The following is a 19,860-nucleotide window of genomic DNA, read 5'->3' on the forward strand; positions in this document are numbered from 1 at the left end:
CATCTCTCCATGTCAAAAATTAACTCATCATCCCGCATTCCAAACCTTTGGAGTTTAGCAAGCGGATGAATTGCGGCAAGCGTGAGCGTGAAAGCCTTTCTGGCGTCAGTTTCCGTAGTGTAGTGGTTATCACGTTCGCCTAACACGCGAAAGGTCCCCAGCTCGAAACTGGGCGGAAACACATTTGGTTGCTCTTTAGTCTGACGATTAAAATGAAACGGTACTTGGTGACATTCTTAGACTACTGCACAAAGTGAAGCGTTGTGCACACAATTGAAGAGACCTGGATAACAAAGGCGGTACGTGTCAACTAGCGACTTCACTCACACAATTGTTTTCACGCTTTCACCTACTGTTTCTGTTTCTCTTCACCTAGCAAATATGTGGCGCATTTCCTGCTAAAGCCATTTTCTTGACTCGTCTGCTTGTCAGGTGCAGGTATGAGGTGAGCATGAGCTATGCTGCTGTATTGCTTTTGTCTCTCTTGGCGAACAAGTAACAGGCGGATGAACGCGCTAACCTCCCCCTCGGCGGATCGCACGCCCGTCTCCAGCCAGCTGTCTGTTTCCGTAGTGTAGTGGTCATCACGTTCGCCTCACACGCGAAAGGTCCCCAGTTCGAAACTGGGCGGAAACAAGCGTGTCTCGCATCTTTTTTTGGGTCTCGAGGTGAAAAGGCACTCGGTGACATTATCTCAGAAAACCGCACAAGCTGTAGCACCGTGTACACCGTGGAAAAGAAGTTGACGACGAAGACGGTGAACGGCAACTTCCGAGTTCCCGAGCTTTGGTTTGGCTGTAGCGAGCAAATACCTGGCGTATTTGTGCCACTTTCTTTTCTGCTTGTTTAGGTTAGTCTAGCCTTCCCTTGGACAGAAGGAAGACGCTCGATGCTGCCCTCTTACTCCCGTCTTTCCAGGCGAGTAATGGGCGGCTGGCAGAAAAGGTCAATCTCCCCGTCGGGGAATCGAACCCCGGTCTTCCGCGTGACAGGCGGAGATACTGTCCACTATACTAACGAGGACTTGCGCAGTGCAGTTCTTGGCATGCGAGTCGCGTGGGGGGAACTGTTGCAGCATTGGCAGGGAATTTACAGGTAGGCGCAGGTCAGCATTTGCTCAGCCTCCGTCCCCTCGCTGATGTAACCCGCAATGGAAGAGTTTTCAGGGAATTTCTGCAGCTGGCAAGAGCAGGACTTGCATGTCAAGCCTGAGCTGTCGAGGGTGAGGACAAAGGGTGGCAGGACCGTCCATTCATGGCTTATGTGCCTCCACAACATACTGTCACTCAAATCCAGGACACAGCAGCTGTGGCTGAATCCAGTCCAAAATTTCTCATCCCATCTCTCCATGTCAAAAATTAACTCATCATCCCGCATTCCAAACCTTTGGAGTTTAGCAAGCGGATGAATTGCGGCAAGCGTGAGCGTGAAAGCCTTTCTGGCGTCAGTTTCCGTAGTGTAGTGGTTATCACGTTCGCCTAACACGCGAAAGGTCTCCAGCTCGAAACTGGGTGGAAACACGTTTGGTTGCTCTTTAGTCTGACGATTAAAATGAAACGGTACTTGGTGACATTCTTAGACTACTGCACAAAGTGAAGCGTTGTGCACACAATTGAAGAGACCTGGATAACAAAGGCGGTACGTGTCAACTAGCGACTTCACTCACACAATTGTTTTCACGCTTTCACCTACTGTTTCTGTTTCTCTTCACCTAGCAAATATGTGGCGCATTTCCTGCTAAAGCCATTTTCTTGACTCGTCTGCTTGTCAGGTGCAGGTATGAGGTGAGCATGAGCTATGCTGCTGTATTGCTTTTGTCTCTCTTGGCGAACAAGTAACAGGCGGATGAACGCGCTAACCTCCCCCTCGGCGGATCGCACGCCCGTCTCCAGCCAGCTGTCTGTTTCCGTAGTGTAGTGGTCATCACGTTCGCCTCACACGCGAAAGGTCCCCAGTTCGAAACTGGGCGGAAACAAGCGTGTCTCGCATCTTTTTTTGGGTCTCGAGGTGAAAAGGCACTCGGTGACATTATCTCAGAAAACCGCACAAGCTGTAGCACCGTGTACACCGTGGAAAAGAAGTTGACGACGAAGACGGTGAACGGCAACTTCCGAGTTCCCGAGCTTTGGTTTGGCTGTAGCGAGCAAATACCTGGCGTATTTGTGCCACTTTCTTTTCTGCTTGTTTAGGTTAGTCTAGCCTTCCCTTGGACAGAAGGAAGACGCTCGATGCTGCCCTCTTACTCCCGTCTTTCCAGGCGAGTAATGGGCGGCTGGCAGAAAAGGTCAATCTCCCCGTCGGGGAATCGAACCCCGGTCTTCCGCGTGACAGGCGGAGATACTGTCCACTATACTAACGAGGACTTGCGCAGTGCAGTTCTTGGCATGCGAGTCGCGTGGGGGGAACTGTTGCAGCATTGGCAGGGAATTTACAGGTAGGCGCAGGTCAGCATTTGCTCAGCCTCCGTCCCCTCGCTGATGTAACCCGCAATGGAAGAGTTTTCAGGGAATTTCTGCAGCTGGCAAGAGCAGGACTTGCATGTCAAGCCTGAGCTGTCGAGGGTGAGGACAAAGGGTGGCAGGACCGTCCATTCATGGCTTATGTGCCTCCACAACATACTGTCACTCAAATCCAGGACACAGCAGCTGTGGCTGAATCCAGTCCAAAATTTCTCATCCCATCTCTCCATGTCAAAAATTAACTCATCATCCCGCATTCCAAACCTTTGGAGTTTAGCAAGCGGATGAATTGCGGCAAGCGTGAGCGTGAAAGCCTTTCTGGCGTCAGTTTCCGTAGTGTAGTGGTTATCACGTTCGCCTAACACGCGAAAGGTCCCCAGCTCGAAACTGGGCGGAAACACGTTTGGTTGCTCTTTAGTCTGACGATTAAAATGAAACGGTACTTGGTGACATTCTTAGACTACTGCACAAAGTGAAGCGTTGTGCACACAATTGAAGAGACCTGGATAACAAAGGCGGTACGTGTCAACTAGCGACTTCACTCACACAATTGTTTTCACGCTTTCACCTACTGTTTCTGTTTCTCTTCACCTAGCAAATATGTGGCGCATTTCCTGCTAAAGCCATTTTCTTGACTCGTCTGCTTGTCAGGTGCAGGTATGAGGTGAGCATGAGCTATGCTGCTGTATTGCTTTTGTCTCTCTTGGCGAACAAGTAACAGGCGGATGAACGCGCTAACCTCCCCCTCGGCGGATCGCACGCCCGTCTCCAGCCAGCTGTCTGTTTCCGTAGTGTAGTGGTCATCACGTTCGCCTCACACGCGAAAGGTCCCCAGTTCGAAACTGGGCGGAAACAAGCGTGTCTCGCATCTTTTTTGGGGTCTCGAGGTGAAAAGGCACTCGGTGACATTATCTCAGAAAACCGCACAAGCTGTAGCACCGTGTACACCGTGGAAAAGAAGTTGACGACGAAGACGGTGAACGGCAACTTCCGAGTTCCCGAGCTTTGGTTTGGCTGTAGCGAGCAAATACCTGGCGTATTTGTGCCACTTTCTTTTCTGCTTGTTTAGGTTAGTCTAGCCTTCCCTTGGACAGAAGGAAGACGCTCGATGCTGCCCTCTTACTCCCGTCTTTCCAGGCGAGTAATGGGCGGCTGGCAGAAAAGGTCAATCTCCCCGTCGGGGAATCGAACCCCGGTCTTCCGCGTGACAGGCGGAGATACTGTCCACTATACTAACGAGGACTTGCGCAGTGCGGTTCTTGGCATGCGAGTCGCGTGGGGGGAACTGTTGCAGCATTGGCAGGGAATTTACAGGTAGGCGCAGGTCAGCATTTGCTCAGCCTCCGTCCCCTCGCTGATGTAACCCGCAATGGAAGAGTTTTCAGGGAATTTCTGCAGCTGGCAAGAGCAGGACTTGCATGTCAAGCCTGAGCTGTCGAGGGTGAGGACAAAGGGTGGCAGGACCGTCCATTCATGGCTTATGTGCCTCCACAACATACTGTCACTCAAATCCAGGACACAGCAGCTGTGGCTGAATCCAGTCCAAAATTTCTCATCCCATCTGTCCATGTCAAAAATTAACTCATCATCCCGCATTCCAAACCTTTGGAGTTTAGCAAGCGGATGAATTGCGGCAAGCGTGAGCGTGAAAGCCTTTCTGGCGTCAGTTTCCGTAGTGTAGTGGTTATCACGTTCGCCTAACACGCGAAAGGTCCCCAGCTCGAAACTGGGCGGAAACACGTTTGGTTGCTCTTTAGTCTGACGATTAAAATGAAACGGTACTTGGTGACATTCTTAGACTACTGCACAAAGTGAAGCGTTGTGCACACAATTGAAGAGACCTGGATAACAAAGGCGGTACGTGTCAACTAGCGACTTCACTCACACAATTGTTTTCACGCTTTCACCTACTGTTTCTGTTTCTCTTCACCTAGCAAATATGTGGCGCATTTCCTGCTAAAGCCATTTTCTTGACTCGTCTGCTTGTCAGGTGCAGGTATGAGGTGAGCATGAGCTATGCTGCTGTATTGCTTTTGTCTCTCTTGGCGAACAAGTAACAGGCGGATGAACGCGCTAACCTCCCCCTCGGCGGATCGCACGCCCGTCTCCAGCCAGCTGTCTGTTTCCGTAGTGTAGTGGTCATCACGTTCGCCTCACACGCGAAAGGTCCCCAGTTTGAAACTGGGCGGAAACAAGCGTGTCTCGCATCTTTTTTGGGGTCTCGAGGTGAAAAGGCACTCGGTGACATTATCTCAGAAAACCGCACAAGCTGTAGCACCGTGTACACCGTGGAAAAGAAGTTGACGACGAAGACGGTGAACGGCAACTTCCGAGTTCCCGAGCTTTGGTTTGGCTGTAGCGAGCAAATACCTGGCGTATTTGTGCCACTTTCTTTTCTGCTTGTTTAGGTTAGTCTAGCCTTCCCTTGGACAGAAGGAAGACGCTCGATGCTGCCCTCTTACTCCCGTCTTTCCAGGCGAGTAATGGGCGGCTGGCAGAAAAGGTCAATCTCCCCGTCGGGGAATCGAACCCCGGTCTTCCGCGTGACAGGCGGAGATACTGTCCACTATACTAACGAGGACTTGCGCAGTGCGGTTCTTGGCATGCGAGTCGCGTGGGGGGAACTGTTGCAGCATTGGCAGGGAATTTACAGGTAGGCGCAGGTCAGCATTTGCTCAGCCTCCGTCCCCTCGCTGATGTAACCCGCAATGGAAGAGTTTTCAGGGAATTTCTGCAGCTGGCAAGAGCAGGACTTGCATGTCAAGCCTGAGCTGTCGAGGGTGAGGACAAAGGGTGGCAGGACCGTCCATTCATGGCTTATGTGCCTCCACAACATACTGTCACTCAAATCCAGGACACAGCAGCTGTGGCTGAATCCAGTCCAAAGTTTCTCATCCCATCTCTCCATGTCAAAAATTAACTCATCATCCCGCATTCCAAACCTTTGGAGTTTAGCAAGCGGATGAATTGCGGCAAGCGTGAGCGTGAAAGCCTTTCTGGCGTCAGTTTCCGTAGTGTAGTGGTTATCACGTTCGCCTAACACGCGAAAGGTCCCCAGCTCGAAACTGGGCGGAAACACGTTTGGTTGCTCTTTAGTCTGACGATTAAAATGAAACGGTACTTGGTGACATTCTTAGACTACTGCACAAAGTGAAGCGTTGTGCACACAATTGAAGAGACCTGGATAACAAAGGCGGTACGTGTCAACTAGCGACTTCACTCACACAATTGTTTTCACGCTTTCACCTACTGTTTCTGTTTCTCTTCACCTAGCAAATATGTGGCGCATTTCCTGCTAAAGCCATTTTCTTGACTCGTCTGCTTGTCAGGTGCAGGTATGAGGTGAGCATGAGCTATGCTGCTGTATTGCTTTTGTCTCTCTTGGCGAACAAGTAACAGGCGGATGAACGCGCTAACCTCCCCCTCGGCGGATCGCACGCCCGTCTCCAGCCAGCTGTCTGTTTCCGTAGTGTAGTGGTCATCACGTTCGCCTCACACGCGAAAGGTCCCCAGTTCGAAACTGGGCGGAAACAAGCGTGTCTCGCATCTTTTTTTGGGTCTCGAGGTGAAAAGGCACTCGGTGACATTATCTCAGAAAACCGCACAAGCTGTAGCACCGTGTACACCGTGGAAAAGAAGTTGACGACGAAGACGGTGAACGGCAACTTCCGAGTTCCCGAGCTTTGGTTTGGCTGTAGCGAGCAAATACCTGGCGTATTTGTGCCACTTTCTTTTCTGCTTGTTTAGGTTAGTCTAGCCTTCCCTTGGACAGAAGGAAGACGCTCGATGCTGCCCTCTTACTCCCGTCTTTCCAGGCGAGTAATGGGCGGCTGGCAGAGAAGGTCAATCTCCCCGTCGGGGAATCGAACCCCGGTCTTCCGCGTGACAGGCGGAGATACTGTCCACTATACTAACGAGGACTTGCGCAGTGCGGTTCTTGGCATGCGAGTCGCGTGGGGGGAACTGTTGCAGCATTGGCAGGGAATTTACAGGTAGGCGCAGGTCAGCATTTGCTCAGCCTCCGTCCCCTCGCTGATGTAACCCGCAATGGAAGAGTTTTCAGGGAATTTCTGCAGCTGGCAAGAGCAGGACTTGCATGTCAAGCCTGAGCTGTCGAGGGTGAGGACAAAGGGTGGCAGGACCGTCCATTCATGGCTTATGTGCCTCCACAACATACTGTCACTCAAATCCAGGACACAGCAGCTGTGGCTGAATCCAGTCCAAAGTTTCTCATCCCATCTCTCCATGTCAAAAATTAACTCATCATCCCGCATTCCAAACCTTTGGAGTTTAGCAAGCGGATGAATTGCGGCAAGCGTGAGCGTGAAAGCCTTTCTGGCGTCAGTTTCCGTAGTGTAGTGGTTATCACGTTCGCCTAACACGCGAAAGGTCCCCAGCTCGAAACTGGGCGGAAACACGTTTGGTTGCTCTTTAGTCTGACGATTAAAATGAAACGGTACTTGGTGACATTCTTAGACTACTGCACAAAGTGAAGCGTTGTGCACACAATTGAAGAGACCTGGATAACAAAGGCGGTACGTGTCAACTAGCGACTTCACTCACACAATTGTTTTCACGCTTTCACCTACTGTTTCTGTTTCTCTTCACCTAGCAAATATGTGGCGCATTTCCTGCTAAAGCCATTTTCTTGACTCGTCTGCTTGTCAGGTGCAGGTATGAGGTGAGCATGAGCTATGCTGCTGTATTGCTTTTGTCTCTCTTGGCGAACAAGTAACAGGCGGATGAACGCGCTAACCTCCCCCTCGGCGGATCGCACGCCCGTCTCCAGCCAGCTGTCTGTTTCCGTAGTGTAGTGGTCATCACGTTCGCCTCACACGCGAAAGGTCCCCAGTTCGAAACTGGGCGGAAACAAGCGTGTCTCGCATCTTTTTTTGGGTCTCGAGGTGAAAAGGCACTCGGTGACATTATCTCAGAAAACCGCACAAGCTGTAGCACCGTGTACACCGTGGAAAAGAAGTTGACGACGAAGACGGTGAACGGCAACTTCCGAGTTCCCGAGCTTTGGTTTGGCTGTAGCGAGCAAATACCTGGCGTATTTGTGCCACTTTCTTTTCTGCTTGTTTAGGTTAGTCTAGCCTTCCCTTGGACAGAAGGAAGACGCTCGATGCTGCCCTCTTACTCCCGTCTTTCCAGGCGAGTAATGGGCGGCTGGCAGAAAAGGTCAATCTCCCCGTCGGGGAATCGAACCCCGGTCTTCCGCGTGACAGGCGGAGATACTGTCCACTATACTAACGAGGACTTGCGCAGTGCGGTTCTTGGCATGCGAGTCGCGTGGGGGGAACTGTTGCAGCATTGGCAGGGAATTTACAGGTAGGCGCAGGTCAGCATTTGCTCAGCCTCCGTCCCCTCGCTGATGTAACCCGCAATGGAAGAGTTTTCAGGGAATTTCTGCAGCTGGCAAGAGCAGGACTTGCATGTCAAGCCTGAGCTGTCGAGGGTGAGGACAAAGGGTGGCAGGACCGTCCATTCATGGCTTATGTGCCTCCACAACATACTGTCACTCAAATCCAGGACACAGCAGCTGTGGCTGAATCCAGTCCAAAATTTCTCATCCCATCTGTCCATGTCAAAAATTAACTCATCATCCCGCATTCCAAACCTTTGGAGTTTAGCAAGCGGATGAATTGCGGCAAGCGTGAGCGTGAAAGCCTTTCTGGCGTCAGTTTCCGTAGTGTAGTGGTTATCACGTTCGCCTAACACGCGAAAGGTCCCCAGCTCGAAACTGGGCGGAAACACGTTTGGTTGCTCTTTAGTCTGACGATTAAAATGAAACGGTACTTGGTGACATTCTTAGACTACTGCACAAAGTGAAGCGTTGTGCACACAATTGAAGAGACCTGGATAACAAAGGCGGTACGTGTCAACTAGCGACTTCACTCACACAATTGTTTTCACGCTTTCACCTACTGTTTCTGTTTCTCTTCACCTAGCAAATATGTGGCGCATTTCCTGCTAAAGCCATTTTCTTGACTCGTCTGCTTGTCAGGTGCAGGTATGAGGTGAGCATGAGCTATGCTGCTGTATTGCTTTTGTCTCTCTTGGCGAACAAGTAACAGGCGGATGAACGCGCTAACCTCCCCCTCGGCGGATCGCACGCCCGTCTCCAGCCAGCTGTCTGTTTCCGTAGTGTAGTGGTCATCACGTTCGCCTCACACGCGAAAGGTCCCCAGTTTGAAACTGGGCGGAAACAAGCGTGTCTCGCATCTTTTTTGGGGTCTCGAGGTGAAAAGGCACTCGGTGACATTATCTCAGAAAACCGCACAAGCTGTAGCACCGTGTACACCGTGGAAAAGAAGTTGACGACGAAGACGGTGAACGGCAACTTCCGAGTTCCCGAGCTTTGGTTTGGCTGTAGCGAGCAAATACCTGGCGTATTTGTGCCACTTTCTTTTCTGCTTGTTTAGGTTAGTCTAGCCTTCCCTTGGACAGAAGGAAGACGCTCGATGCTGCCCTCTTACTCCCGTCTTTCCAGGCGAGTAATGGGCGGCTGGCAGAAAAGGTCAATCTCCCCGTCGGGGAATCGAACCCCGGTCTTCCGCGTGACAGGCGGAGATACTGTCCACTATACTAACGAGGACTTGCGCAGTGCGGTTCTTGGCATGCGAGTCGCGTGGGGGGAACTGTTGCAGCATTGGCAGGGAATTTACAGGTAGGCGCAGGTCAGCATTTGCTCAGCCTCCGTCCCCTCGCTGATGTAACCCGCAATGGAAGAGTTTTCAGGGAATTTCTGCAGCTGGCAAGAGCAGGACTTGCATGTCAAGCCTGAGCTGTCGAGGGTGAGGACAAAGGGTGGCAGGACCGTCCATTCATGGCTTATGTGCCTCCACAACATACTGTCACTCAAATCCAGGACACAGCAGCTGTGGCTGAATCCAGTCCAAAGTTTCTCATCCCATCTCTCCATGTCAAAAATTAACTCATCATCCCGCATTCCAAACCTTTGGAGTTTAGCAAGCGGATGAATTGCGGCAAGCGTGAGCGTGAAAGCCTTTCTGGCGTCAGTTTCCGTAGTGTAGTGGTTATCACGTTCGCCTAACACGCGAAAGGTCCCCAGCTCGAAACTGGGCGGAAACACGTTTGGTTGCTCTTTAGTCTGACGATTAAAATGAAACGGTACTTGGTGACATTCTTAGACTACTGCACAAAGTGAAGCGTTGTGCACACAATTGAAGAGACCTGGATAACAAAGGCGGTACGTGTCAACTAGCGACTTCACTCACACAATTGTTTTCACGCTTTCACCTACTGTTTCTGTTTCTCTTCACCTAGCAAATATGTGGCGCATTTCCTGCTAAAGCCATTTTCTTGACTCGTCTGCTTGTCAGGTGCAGGTATGAGGTGAGCATGAGCTATGCTGCTGTATTGCTTTTGTCTCTCTTGGCGAACAAGTAACAGGCGGATGAACGCGCTAACCTCCCCCTCGGCGGATCGCACGCCCGTCTCCAGCCAGCTGTCTGTTTCCGTAGTGTAGTGGTCATCACGTTCGCCTCACACGCGAAAGGTCCCCAGTTCGAAACTGGGCGGAAACAAGCGTGTCTCGCATCTTTTTTTGGGTCTCGAGGTGAAAAGGCACTCGGTGACATTATCTCAGAAAACCGCACAAGCTGTAGCACCGTGTACACCGTGGAAAAGAAGTTGACGACGAAGACGGTGAACGGCAACTTCCGAGTTCCCGAGCTTTGGTTTGGCTGTAGCGAGCAAATACCTGGCGTATTTGTGCCACTTTCTTTTCTGCTTGTTTAGGTTAGTCTAGCCTTCCCTTGGACAGAAGGAAGACGCTCGATGCTGCCCTCTTACTCCCGTCTTTCCAGGCGAGTAATGGGCGGCTGGCAGAAAAGGTCAATCTCCCCGTCGGGGAATCGAACCCCGGTCTTCCGCGTGACAGGCGGAGATACTGTCCACTATACTAACGAGGACTTGCGCAGTGCGGTTCTTGGCATGCGAGTCGCGTGGGGGGAACTGTTGCAGCATTGGCAGGGAATTTACAGGTAGGCGCAGGTCAGCATTTGCTCAGCCTCCGTCCCCTCGCTGATGTAACCCGCAATGGAAGAGTTTTCAGGGAATTTCTGCAGCTGGCAAGAGCAGGACTTGCATGTCAAGCCTGAGCTGTCGAGGGTGAGGACAAAGGGTGGCAGGACCGTCCATTCATGGCTTATGTGCCTCCACAACATACTGTCACTCAAATCCAGGACACAGCAGCTGTGGCTGAATCCAGTCCAAAGTTTCTCATCCCATCTCTCCATGTCAAAAATTAACTCATCATCCCGCATTCCAAACCTTTGGAGTTTAGCAAGCGGATGAATTGCGGCAAGCGTGAGCGTGAAAGCCTTTCTGGCGTCAGTTTCCGTAGTGTAGTGGTTATCACGTTCGCCTAACACGCGAAAGGTCCCCAGCTCGAAACTGGGCGGAAACACGTTTGGTTGCTCTTTAGTCTGACGATTAAAATGAAACGGTACTTGGTGACATTCTTAGACTACTGCACAAAGTGAAGCGTTGTGCACACAATTGAAGAGACCTGGATAACAAAGGCGGTACGTGTCAACTAGCGACTTCACTCACACAATTGTTTTCACGCTTTCACCTACTGTTTCTGTTTCTCTTCACCTAGCAAATATGTGGCGCATTTCCTGCTAAAGCCATTTTCTTGACTCGTCTGCTTGTCAGGTGCAGGTATGAGGTGAGCATGAGCTATGCTGCTGTATTGCTTTTGTCTCTCTTGGCGAACAAGTAACAGGCGGATGAACGCGCTAACCTCCCCCTCGGCGGATTGCACGCCCGTCTCCAGCCAGCTGTCTGTTTCCGTAGTGTAGTGGTCATCACGTTCGCCTCACACGCGAAAGGTCCCCAGTTCGAAACTGGGCGGAAACAAGCGTGTCTCGCATCTTTTTTTGGGTCTCGAGGTGAAAAGGCACTCGGTGACATTATCTCAGAAAACCGCACAAGCTGTAGCACCGTGTACACCGTGGAAAAGAAGTTGACGACGAAGACGGTGAACGGCAACTTCCGAGTTCCCGAGCTTTGGTTTGGCTGTAGCGAGCAAATACCTGGCGTATTTGTGCCACTTTCTTTTCTGCTTGTTTAGGTTAGTCTAGCCTTCCCTTGGACAGAAGGAAGACGCTCGATGCTGCCCTCTTACTCCCGTCTTTCCAGGCGAGTAATGGGCGGCTGGCAGAAAAGGTCAATCTCCCCGTCGGGGAATCGAACCCCGGTCTTCCGCGTGACAGGCGGAGATACTGTCCACTATACTAACGAGGACTTGCGCAGTGCGGTTCTTGGCATGCGAGTCGCGTGGGGGGAACTGTTGCAGCATTGGCAGGGAATTTACAGGTAGGCGCAGGTCAGCATTTGCTCAGCCTCCGTCCCCTCGCTGATGTAACCCGCAATGGAAGAGTTTTCAGGGAATTTCTGCAGCTGGCAAGAGCAGGACTTGCATGTCAAGCCTGAGCTGTCGAGGGTGAGGACAAAGGGTGGCAGGACCGTCCATTCATGGCTTATGTGCCTCCACAACATACTGTCACTCAAATCCAGGACACAGCAGCTGTGGCTGAATCCAGTCCAAAATTTCTCATCCCATCTGTCCATGTCAAAAATTAACTCATCATCCCGCATTCCAAACCTTTGGAGTTTAGCAAGCGGATGAATTGCGGCAAGCGTGAGCGTGAAAGCCTTTCTGGCGTCAGTTTCCGTAGTGTAGTGGTTATCACGTTCGCCTAACACGCGAAAGGTCCCCAGCTCGAAACTGGGCGGAAACACGTTTGGTTGCTCTTTAGTCTGACGATTAAAATGAAACGGTACTTGGTGACATTCTTAGACTACTGCACAAAGTGAAGCGTTGTGCACACAATTGAAGAGACCTGGATAACAAAGGCGGTACGTGTCAACTAGCGACTTCACTCACACAATTGTTTTCACGCTTTCACCTACTGTTTCTGTTTCTCTTCACCTAGCAAATATGTGGCGCATTTCCTGCTAAAGCCATTTTCTTGACTCGTCTGCTTGTCAGGTGCAGGTATGAGGTGAGCATGAGCTATGCTGCTGTATTGCTTTTGTCTCTCTTGGCGAACAAGTAACAGGCGGATGAACGCGCTAACCTCCCCCTCGGCGGATCGCACGCCCGTCTCCAGCCAGCTGTCTGTTTCCGTAGTGTAGTGGTCATCACGTTCGCCTCACACGCGAAAGGTCCCCAGTTTGAAACTGGGCGGAAACAAGCGTGTCTCGCATCTTTTTTGGGGTCTCGAGGTGAAAAGGCACTCGGTGACATTATCTCAGAAAACCGCACAAGCTGTAGCACCGTGTACACCGTGGAAAAGAAGTTGACGACGAAGACGGTGAACGGCAACTTCCGAGTTCCCGAGCTTTGGTTTGGCTGTAGCGAGCAAATACCTGGCGTATTTGTGCCACTTTCTTTTCTGCTTGTTTAGGTTAGTCTAGCCTTCCCTTGGACAGAAGGAAGACGCTCGATGCTGCCCTCTTACTCCCGTCTTTCCAGGCGAGTAATGGGCGGCTGGCAGAAAAGGTCAATCTCCCCGTCGGGGAATCGAACCCCGGTCTTCCGCGTGACAGGCGGAGAAACTGTCCACTATACTAACGAGGACTTGCGCAGTGCGGTTCTTGGCATGCGAGTCGCGTGGGGGGAACTGTTGCAGCATTGGCAGGGAATTTACAGGTAGGCGCAGGTCAGCATTTGCTCAGCCTCCGTCCCCTCGCTGATGTAACCCGCAATGGAAGAGTTTTCAGGGAATTTCTGCAGCTGGCAAGAGCAGGACTTGCATGTCAAGCCTGAGCTGTCGAGGGTGAGGACAAAGGGTGGCAGGACCGTCCATTCATGGCTTATGTGCCTCCACAACATACTGTCACTCAAATCCAGGACACAGCAGCTGTGGCTGAATCCAGTCCAAAGTTTCTCATCCCATCTCTCCATGTCAAAAATTAACTCATCATCCCGCATTCCAAACCTTTGGAGTTTAGCAAGCGGATGAATTGCGGCAAGCGTGAGCGTGAAAGCCTTTCTGGCGTCAGTTTCCGTAGTGTAGTGGTTATCACGTTCGCCTAACACGCGAAAGGTCCCCAGCTCGAAACTGGGCGGAAACACGTTTGGTTGCTCTTTAGTCTGACGATTAAAATGAAACAGTACTTGGTGACATTCTTAGACTACTGCACAAAGTGAAGCGTTGTGCACACAATTGAAGAGACCTGGATAACAAAGGCGGTACGTGTCAACTAGCGACTTCACTCACACAATTGTTTTCACGCTTTCACCTACTGTTTCTGTTTCTCTTCACCTAGCAAATATGTGGCGCATTTCCTGCTAAAGCCATTTTCTTGACTCGTCTGCTTGTCAGGTGCAGGTATGAGGTGAGCATGAGCTATGCTGCTGTATTGCTTTTGTCTCTCTTGGCGAACAAGTAACAGGCGGATGAACGCGCTAACCTCCCCCTCGGCGGATCGCACGCCCGTCTCCAGCCAGCTGTCTGTTTCCGTAGTGTAGTGGTCATCACGTTCGCCTCACACGCGAAAGGTCCCCAGTTTGAAACTGGGCGGAAACAAGCGTGTCTCGCATCTTTTTTGGGGTCTCGAGGTGAAAAGGCACTCGGTGACATTATCTCAGAAAACCGCACAAGCTGTAGCACCGTGTACACCGTGGAAAAGAAGTTGACGACGAAGACGGTGAACGGCAACTTCCGAGTTCCCGAGCTTTGGTTTGGCTGTAGCGAGCAAATACCTGGCGTATTTGTGCCACTTTCTTTTCTGCTTGTTTAGGTTAGTCTAGCCTTCCCTTGGACAGAAGGAAGACGCTCGATGCTGCCCTCTTACTCCCGTCTTTCCAGGCGAGTAATGGGCGGCTGGCAGAAAAGGTCAATCTCCCCGTCGGGGAATCGAACCCCGGTCTTCCGCGTGACAGGCGGAGAAACTGTCCACTATACTAACGAGGACTTGCGCAGTGCGGTTCTTGGCATGCGAGTCGCGTGCGGGGAACTGTTGCAGCATTGGCAGGGAATTTACAGGTAGGCGCAGGTCAGCATTTGCTCAGCCTCCGTCCCCTCGCTGATGTAACCCGCAATGGAAGAGTTTTCAGGGAATTTCTGCAGCTGGCAAGAGCAGGACTTGCATGTCAAGCCTGAGCTGTCGAGGGTGAGGACAAAGGGTGGCAGGACCGTCCATTCATGGCTTATGTGCCTCCACAACATACTGTCACTCAAATCCAGGACACAGCAGCTGTGGCTGAATCCAGTCCAAAGTTTCTCATCCCATCTCTCCATGTCAAAAATTAACTCATCATCCCGCATTCCAAACCTTTGGAGTTTAGCAAGCGGATGAATTGCGGCAAGCGTGAGCGTGAAAGCCTTTCTGGCGTCAGTTTCCGTAGTGTAGTGGTTATCACGTTCGCCTAACACGCGAAAGGTCCCCAGCTCGAAACTGGGCGGAAACACGTTTGGTTGCTCTTTAGTCTGACGATTAAAATGAAACGGTACTTGGTGACATTCTTAGACTACTGCACAAAGTGAAGCGTTGTGCACACAATTGAAGAGACCTGGATAACAAAGGCGGTACGTGTCAACTAGCGACTTCACTCACACAATTGTTTTCACGCTTTCACCTACTGTTTCTGTTTCTCTTCACCTAGCAAATATGTGGCGCATTTCCTGCTAAAGCCATTTTCTTGACTCGTCTGCTTGTCAGGTGCAGGTATGAGGTGAGCATGAGCTATGCTGCTGTATTGCTTTTGTCTCTCTTGGCGAACAAGTAACAGGCGGATGAACGCGCTAACCTCCCCCTCGGCGGATCGCACGCCCGTCTCCAGCCAGCTGTCTGTTTCCGTAGTGTAGTGGTCATCACGTTCGCCTCACACGCGAAAGGTCCCCAGTTTGAAACTGGGCGGAAACAAGCGTGTCTCGCATCTTTTTTGGGGTCTCGAGGTGAAAAGGCACTCGGTGACATTATCTCAGAAAACCGCACAAGCTGTAGCACCGTGTACACCGTGGAAAAGAAGTTGACGACGAAGACGGTGAACGGCAACTTCCGAGTTCCCGAGCTTTGGTTTGGCTGTAGCGAGCAAATACCTGGCGTATTTGTGCCACTTTCTTTTCTGCTTGTTTAGGTTAGTCTAGCCTTCCCTTGGACAGAAGGAAGACGCTCGATGCTGCCCTCTTACTCCCGTCTTTCCAGGCGAGTAATGGGCGGCTGGCAGAAAAGGTCAATCTCCCCGTCGGGGAATCGAACCCCGGTCTTCCGCGTGACAGGCGGAGATACTGTCCACTATACTAACGAGGACTTGCGCAGTGCGGTTCTTGGCATGCGAGTCGCGTGGGGGGAACTGTTGCAGCATTGGCAGGGAATTTACAGGTAGGCGCAGGTCAGCATTTGCTCAGCCTCCGTCCCCTCGCTGATGTAACCCGCAATGGAAGAGTTTTCAGGGAATTTCTGCAGCTGGCAAGAGCAGGACTTGCATGTCAAGCCTGAGCTGTCGAGGGTGAGGACAAAGGGTGGCAGGACCGTCCATTCATGGCTTATGTGCCTCCACAACATACTGTCACTCAAATCCAGGACACAGCAGCTGTGGCTGAATCCAGTCCAAAGTTTCTCATCCCATCTCTCCATGTCAAAAATTAACTCATCATCCCGCATTCCAAACCTTTGGAGTTTAGCAAGCGGATGAATTGCGGCAAGCGTGAGCGTGAAAGCCTTTCTGGCGTCAGTTTCCGTAGTGTAGTGGTTATCACGTTCGCCTAACACGCGAAAGGTCCCCAGCTCGAAACTGGGCGGAAACACGTTTGGTTGCTCTTTAGTCTGACGATTAAAATGAAACGGTACTTGGTGACATTCTTAGACTACTGCACAAAGTGAAGCGTTGTGCACACAATTGAAGAGACCTGGATAACAAAGGCGGTACGTGTCAACTAGCGACTTCACTCACACAATTGTTTTCACGCTTTCACCTACTGTTTCTGTTTCTCTTCACCTAGCAAATATGTGGCGCATTTCCTGCTAAAGCCATTTTCTTGACTCGTCTGCTTGTCAGGTGCAGGTATGAGGTGAGCATGAGCTATGCTGCTGTATTGCTTTTGTCTCTCTTGGCGAACAAGTAACAGGCGGATGAACGCGCTAACCTCCCCCTCGGCGGATCGCACGCCCGTCTCCAGCCAGCTGTCTGTTTCCGTAGTGTAGTGGTCATCACGTTCGCCTCACACGCGAAAGGTCCCCAGTTCGAAACTGGGCGGAAACAAGCGTGTCTCGCATCTTTTTTTGGGTCTCGAGGTGAAAAGGCACTCGGTGACATTATCTCAGAAAACCGCACAAGCTGTAGCACCGTGTACACCGTGGAAAAGAAGTTGACGACGAAGACGGTGAACGGCAACTTCCGAGTTCCCGAGCTTTGGTTTGGCTGTAGCGAGCAAATACCTGGCGTATTTGTGCCACTTTCTTTTCTGCTTGTTTAGGTTAGTCTAGCCTTCCCTTGGACAGAAGGAAGACGCTCGATGCTGCCCTCTTACTCCCGTCTTTCCAGGCGAGTAATGGGCGGCTGGCAGAAAAGGTCAATCTCCCCGTCGGGGAATCGAACCCCGGTCTTCCGCGTGACAGGCGGAGATACTGTCCACTATACTAACGAGGACTTGCGCAGTGCGGTTCTTGGCATGCGAGTCGCGTGGGGGGAACTGTTGCAGCATTGGCAGGGAATTTACAGGTAGGCGCAGGTCAGCATTTGCTCAGCCTCCGTCCCCTCGCTGATGTAACCCGCAATGGAAGAGTTTTCAGGGAATTTCTGCAGCTGGCAAGAGCAGGACTTGCATGTCAAGCCTGAGCTGTCGAGGGTGAGGACAAAGGGTGGCAGGACCGTCCATTCATGGCTTATGTGCCTCCACAACATACTGTCACTCAAATCCAGGACACAGCAGCTGTGGCTGAATCCAGTCCAAAGTTTCTCATCCCATCTCTCCATGTCAAAAATTAACTCATCATCCCGCATTCCAAACCTTTGGAGTTTAGCAAGCGGATGAATTGCGGCAAGCGTGAGCGTGAAAGCCTTTCTGGCGTCAGTTTCCGTAGTGTAGTGGTTATCACGTTCGCCTAACACGCGAAAGGTCCCCAGCTCGAAACTGGGCGGAAACACGTTTGGTTGCTCTTTAGTCTGACGATTAAAATGAAACGGTACTTGGTGACATTCTTAGACTACTGCACAAAGTGAAGCGTTGTGCACACAATTGAAGAGACCTGGATAACAAAGGCGGTACGTGTCAACTAGCGACTTCACTCACACAATTGTTTTCACGCTTTCACCTACTGTTTCTGTTTCTCTTCACCTAGCAAATATGTGGCGCATTTCCTGCTAAAGCCATTTTCTTGACTCGTCTGCTTGTCAGGTGCAGGTATGAGGTGAGCATGAGCTATGCTGCTGTATTGCTTTTGTCTCTCTTGGCGAACAAGTAACAGGCGGATGAACGCGCTAACCTCCCCCTCGGCGGATCGCACGCCCGTCTCCAGCCAGCTGTCTGTTTCCGTAGTGTAGTGGTCATCACGTTCGCCTCACACGCGAAAGGTCCCCAGTTCGAAACTGGGCGGAAACAAGCGTGTCTCGCATCTTTTTTTGGGTCTCGAGGTGAAAAGGCACTCGGTGACATTATCTCAGAAAACCGCACAAGCTGTAGCACCGTGTACACCGTGGAAAAGAAGTTGACGACGAAGACGGTGAACGGCAACTTCCGAGTTCCCGAGCTTTGGTTTGGCTGTAGCGAGCAAATACCTGGCGTATTTGTGCCACTTTCTTTTCTGCTTGTTTAGGTTAGTCTAGCCTTCCCTTGGACAGAAGGAAGACGCTCGATGCTGCCCTCTTACTCCCGTCTTTCCAGGCGAGTAATGGGCGGCTGGCAGAGAAGGTCAATCTCCCCGTCGGGGAATCGAACCCCGGTCTTCCGCGTGACAGGCGGAGATACTGTCCACTATACTAACGAGGACTTGCGCAGTGCGGTTCTTGGCATGCGAGTCGCGTGGGGGGAACTGTTGCAGCATTGGCAGGGAATTTACAGGTAGGCGCAGGTCAGCATTTGCTCAGCCTCCGTCCCCTCGCTGATGTAACCCGCAATGGAAGAGTTTTCAGGGAATTTCTGCAGCTGGCAAGAGCAGGACTTGCATGTCAAGCCTGAGCTGTCGAGGGTGAGGACAAAGGGTGGCAGGACCGTCCATTCATGGCTTATGTGCCTCCACAACATACTGTCACTCAAATCCAGGACACAGCAGCTGTGGCTGAATCCAGTCCAAAGTTTCTCATCCCATCTCTCCATGTCAAAAATTAACTCATCATCCCGCATTCCAAACCTTTGGAGTTTAGCAAGCGGATGAATTGCGGCAAGCGTGAGCGTGAAAGCCTTTCTGGCGTCAGTTTCCGTAGTGTAGTGGTTATCACGTTCGCCTAACACGCGAAAGGTCCCCAGCTCGAAACTGGGCGGAAACACGTTTGGTTGCTCTTTAGTCTGACGATTAAAATGAAACGGTACTTGGTGACATTCTTAGACTACTGCACAAAGTGAAGCGTTGTGCACACAATTGAAGAGACCTGGATAACAAAGGCGGTACGTGTCAACTAGCGACTTCACTCACACAATTGTTTTCACGCTTTCACCTACTGTTTCTGTTTCTCTTCACCTAGCAAATATGTGGCGCATTTCCTGCTAAAGCCATTTTCTTGACTCGTCTGCTTGTCAGGTGCAGGTATGAGGTGAGCATGAGCTATGCTGCTGTATTGCTTTTGTCTCTCTTGGCGAACAAGTAACAGGCGGATGAACGCGCTAACCTCCCCCTCGGCGGATCGCACGCCCGTCTCCAGCCAGCTGTCTGTTTCCGTAGTGTAGTGGTCATCACGTTCGCCTCACACGCGAAAGGTCCCCAGTTCGAAACTGGGCGGAAACAAGCGTGTCTCGCATCTTTTTTTGGGTCTCGAGGTGAAAAGGCACTCGGTGACATTATCTCAGAAAACCGCACAAGCTGTAGCACCGTGTACACCGTGGAAAAGAAGTTGACGACGAAGACGGTGAACGGCAACTTCCGAGTTCCCGAGCTTTGGTTTGGCTGTAGCGAGCAAATACCTGGCGTATTTGTGCCACTTTCTTTTCTGCTTGTTTAGGTTAGTCTAGCCTTCCCTTGGACAGAAGGAAGACGCTCGATGCTGCCCTCTTACTCCCGTCTTTCCAGGCGAGTAATGGGCGGCTGGCAGAAAAGGTCAATCTCCCCGTCGGGGAATCGAACCCCGGTCTTCCGCGTGACAGGCGGAGATACTGTCCACTATACTAACGAGGACTTGCGCAGTGCAGTTCTTGGCATGCGAGTCGCGTGGGGGGAACTGTTGCAGCATTGGCAGGGAATTTACAGGTAGGCGCAGGTCAGCATT

At 51.4% G+C, this 19,860-nt stretch overlaps 39 non-coding genes across 39 annotated transcripts; 26 read left to right on the plus strand and 13 right to left on the minus strand.

The window, feature by feature from the left end:
• Window positions 1-108: 108 nt before the first annotated feature.
• On the plus strand, window positions 109-181 carry trnav-aac (transfer RNA valine (anticodon AAC)). Its single transcript has one exon. It is a non-coding gene; the product is annotated as a tRNA-Val (tRNA).
• A 382-nt stretch (window positions 182-563) lies between these two features.
• trnav-cac (transfer RNA valine (anticodon CAC)) lies at window positions 564-636 on the plus strand. The gene has a single exon. It is a non-coding gene; the product is annotated as a tRNA-Val (tRNA).
• A 315-nt stretch (window positions 637-951) lies between these two features.
• Window positions 952-1,023, minus strand: trnad-guc (transfer RNA aspartic acid (anticodon GUC)). The gene has a single exon. It is a non-coding gene; the product is annotated as a tRNA-Asp (tRNA).
• Window positions 1,024-1,902: 879 nt separating this feature from the next.
• On the plus strand, window positions 1,903-1,975 carry trnav-cac (transfer RNA valine (anticodon CAC)). The gene has a single exon. It is a non-coding gene; the product is annotated as a tRNA-Val (tRNA).
• Window positions 1,976-2,290: 315 nt separating this feature from the next.
• Window positions 2,291-2,362, minus strand: trnad-guc (transfer RNA aspartic acid (anticodon GUC)). Its single transcript has one exon. It is a non-coding gene; the product is annotated as a tRNA-Asp (tRNA).
• A 424-nt stretch (window positions 2,363-2,786) lies between these two features.
• Window positions 2,787-2,859, plus strand: trnav-aac (transfer RNA valine (anticodon AAC)). Its single transcript has one exon. It is a non-coding gene; the product is annotated as a tRNA-Val (tRNA).
• A 382-nt stretch (window positions 2,860-3,241) lies between these two features.
• Window positions 3,242-3,314, plus strand: trnav-cac (transfer RNA valine (anticodon CAC)). Its single transcript has one exon. It is a non-coding gene; the product is annotated as a tRNA-Val (tRNA).
• Window positions 3,315-3,629: 315 nt separating this feature from the next.
• trnad-guc (transfer RNA aspartic acid (anticodon GUC)) lies at window positions 3,630-3,701 on the minus strand. The gene has a single exon. It is a non-coding gene; the product is annotated as a tRNA-Asp (tRNA).
• Window positions 3,702-4,125: 424 nt separating this feature from the next.
• Window positions 4,126-4,198, plus strand: trnav-aac (transfer RNA valine (anticodon AAC)). The gene has a single exon. It is a non-coding gene; the product is annotated as a tRNA-Val (tRNA).
• A 770-nt stretch (window positions 4,199-4,968) lies between these two features.
• Window positions 4,969-5,040, minus strand: trnad-guc (transfer RNA aspartic acid (anticodon GUC)). The gene has a single exon. It is a non-coding gene; the product is annotated as a tRNA-Asp (tRNA).
• A 424-nt stretch (window positions 5,041-5,464) lies between these two features.
• On the plus strand, window positions 5,465-5,537 carry trnav-aac (transfer RNA valine (anticodon AAC)). The gene has a single exon. It is a non-coding gene; the product is annotated as a tRNA-Val (tRNA).
• A 382-nt stretch (window positions 5,538-5,919) lies between these two features.
• On the plus strand, window positions 5,920-5,992 carry trnav-cac (transfer RNA valine (anticodon CAC)). Its single transcript has one exon. It is a non-coding gene; the product is annotated as a tRNA-Val (tRNA).
• A 315-nt stretch (window positions 5,993-6,307) lies between these two features.
• trnad-guc (transfer RNA aspartic acid (anticodon GUC)) lies at window positions 6,308-6,379 on the minus strand. The gene has a single exon. It is a non-coding gene; the product is annotated as a tRNA-Asp (tRNA).
• Window positions 6,380-6,803: 424 nt separating this feature from the next.
• Window positions 6,804-6,876, plus strand: trnav-aac (transfer RNA valine (anticodon AAC)). Its single transcript has one exon. It is a non-coding gene; the product is annotated as a tRNA-Val (tRNA).
• A 382-nt stretch (window positions 6,877-7,258) lies between these two features.
• trnav-cac (transfer RNA valine (anticodon CAC)) lies at window positions 7,259-7,331 on the plus strand. Its single transcript has one exon. It is a non-coding gene; the product is annotated as a tRNA-Val (tRNA).
• Window positions 7,332-7,646: 315 nt separating this feature from the next.
• On the minus strand, window positions 7,647-7,718 carry trnad-guc (transfer RNA aspartic acid (anticodon GUC)). The gene has a single exon. It is a non-coding gene; the product is annotated as a tRNA-Asp (tRNA).
• A 424-nt stretch (window positions 7,719-8,142) lies between these two features.
• Window positions 8,143-8,215, plus strand: trnav-aac (transfer RNA valine (anticodon AAC)). Its single transcript has one exon. It is a non-coding gene; the product is annotated as a tRNA-Val (tRNA).
• Window positions 8,216-8,985: 770 nt separating this feature from the next.
• On the minus strand, window positions 8,986-9,057 carry trnad-guc (transfer RNA aspartic acid (anticodon GUC)). The gene has a single exon. It is a non-coding gene; the product is annotated as a tRNA-Asp (tRNA).
• Window positions 9,058-9,481: 424 nt separating this feature from the next.
• Window positions 9,482-9,554, plus strand: trnav-aac (transfer RNA valine (anticodon AAC)). Its single transcript has one exon. It is a non-coding gene; the product is annotated as a tRNA-Val (tRNA).
• Window positions 9,555-9,936: 382 nt separating this feature from the next.
• Window positions 9,937-10,009, plus strand: trnav-cac (transfer RNA valine (anticodon CAC)). The gene has a single exon. It is a non-coding gene; the product is annotated as a tRNA-Val (tRNA).
• Window positions 10,010-10,324: 315 nt separating this feature from the next.
• Window positions 10,325-10,396, minus strand: trnad-guc (transfer RNA aspartic acid (anticodon GUC)). Its single transcript has one exon. It is a non-coding gene; the product is annotated as a tRNA-Asp (tRNA).
• Window positions 10,397-10,820: 424 nt separating this feature from the next.
• trnav-aac (transfer RNA valine (anticodon AAC)) lies at window positions 10,821-10,893 on the plus strand. The gene has a single exon. It is a non-coding gene; the product is annotated as a tRNA-Val (tRNA).
• A 382-nt stretch (window positions 10,894-11,275) lies between these two features.
• trnav-cac (transfer RNA valine (anticodon CAC)) lies at window positions 11,276-11,348 on the plus strand. The gene has a single exon. It is a non-coding gene; the product is annotated as a tRNA-Val (tRNA).
• A 315-nt stretch (window positions 11,349-11,663) lies between these two features.
• On the minus strand, window positions 11,664-11,735 carry trnad-guc (transfer RNA aspartic acid (anticodon GUC)). Its single transcript has one exon. It is a non-coding gene; the product is annotated as a tRNA-Asp (tRNA).
• A 424-nt stretch (window positions 11,736-12,159) lies between these two features.
• Window positions 12,160-12,232, plus strand: trnav-aac (transfer RNA valine (anticodon AAC)). Its single transcript has one exon. It is a non-coding gene; the product is annotated as a tRNA-Val (tRNA).
• A 1,266-nt stretch (window positions 12,233-13,498) lies between these two features.
• trnav-aac (transfer RNA valine (anticodon AAC)) lies at window positions 13,499-13,571 on the plus strand. Its single transcript has one exon. It is a non-coding gene; the product is annotated as a tRNA-Val (tRNA).
• Window positions 13,572-13,953: 382 nt separating this feature from the next.
• trnav-cac (transfer RNA valine (anticodon CAC)) lies at window positions 13,954-14,026 on the plus strand. The gene has a single exon. It is a non-coding gene; the product is annotated as a tRNA-Val (tRNA).
• An 811-nt stretch (window positions 14,027-14,837) lies between these two features.
• On the plus strand, window positions 14,838-14,910 carry trnav-aac (transfer RNA valine (anticodon AAC)). The gene has a single exon. It is a non-coding gene; the product is annotated as a tRNA-Val (tRNA).
• A 382-nt stretch (window positions 14,911-15,292) lies between these two features.
• On the plus strand, window positions 15,293-15,365 carry trnav-cac (transfer RNA valine (anticodon CAC)). The gene has a single exon. It is a non-coding gene; the product is annotated as a tRNA-Val (tRNA).
• Window positions 15,366-15,680: 315 nt separating this feature from the next.
• On the minus strand, window positions 15,681-15,752 carry trnad-guc (transfer RNA aspartic acid (anticodon GUC)). The gene has a single exon. It is a non-coding gene; the product is annotated as a tRNA-Asp (tRNA).
• A 424-nt stretch (window positions 15,753-16,176) lies between these two features.
• Window positions 16,177-16,249, plus strand: trnav-aac (transfer RNA valine (anticodon AAC)). The gene has a single exon. It is a non-coding gene; the product is annotated as a tRNA-Val (tRNA).
• Window positions 16,250-16,631: 382 nt separating this feature from the next.
• trnav-cac (transfer RNA valine (anticodon CAC)) lies at window positions 16,632-16,704 on the plus strand. Its single transcript has one exon. It is a non-coding gene; the product is annotated as a tRNA-Val (tRNA).
• Window positions 16,705-17,019: 315 nt separating this feature from the next.
• Window positions 17,020-17,091, minus strand: trnad-guc (transfer RNA aspartic acid (anticodon GUC)). Its single transcript has one exon. It is a non-coding gene; the product is annotated as a tRNA-Asp (tRNA).
• Window positions 17,092-17,515: 424 nt separating this feature from the next.
• On the plus strand, window positions 17,516-17,588 carry trnav-aac (transfer RNA valine (anticodon AAC)). The gene has a single exon. It is a non-coding gene; the product is annotated as a tRNA-Val (tRNA).
• Window positions 17,589-17,970: 382 nt separating this feature from the next.
• Window positions 17,971-18,043, plus strand: trnav-cac (transfer RNA valine (anticodon CAC)). Its single transcript has one exon. It is a non-coding gene; the product is annotated as a tRNA-Val (tRNA).
• Window positions 18,044-18,358: 315 nt separating this feature from the next.
• On the minus strand, window positions 18,359-18,430 carry trnad-guc (transfer RNA aspartic acid (anticodon GUC)). Its single transcript has one exon. It is a non-coding gene; the product is annotated as a tRNA-Asp (tRNA).
• A 424-nt stretch (window positions 18,431-18,854) lies between these two features.
• On the plus strand, window positions 18,855-18,927 carry trnav-aac (transfer RNA valine (anticodon AAC)). Its single transcript has one exon. It is a non-coding gene; the product is annotated as a tRNA-Val (tRNA).
• Window positions 18,928-19,309: 382 nt separating this feature from the next.
• Window positions 19,310-19,382, plus strand: trnav-cac (transfer RNA valine (anticodon CAC)). Its single transcript has one exon. It is a non-coding gene; the product is annotated as a tRNA-Val (tRNA).
• A 315-nt stretch (window positions 19,383-19,697) lies between these two features.
• On the minus strand, window positions 19,698-19,769 carry trnad-guc (transfer RNA aspartic acid (anticodon GUC)). Its single transcript has one exon. It is a non-coding gene; the product is annotated as a tRNA-Asp (tRNA).
• Between the last annotated feature and the right edge of the window lie 91 nt (window positions 19,770-19,860).

This window comes from Pempheris klunzingeri, chromosome 2 (assembly GCF_042242105.1).
Source record: "Pempheris klunzingeri isolate RE-2024b chromosome 2, fPemKlu1.hap1, whole genome shotgun sequence".
Lineage (NCBI taxonomy): Eukaryota > Metazoa > Chordata > Actinopteri > Acropomatiformes > Pempheridae > Pempheris > Pempheris klunzingeri.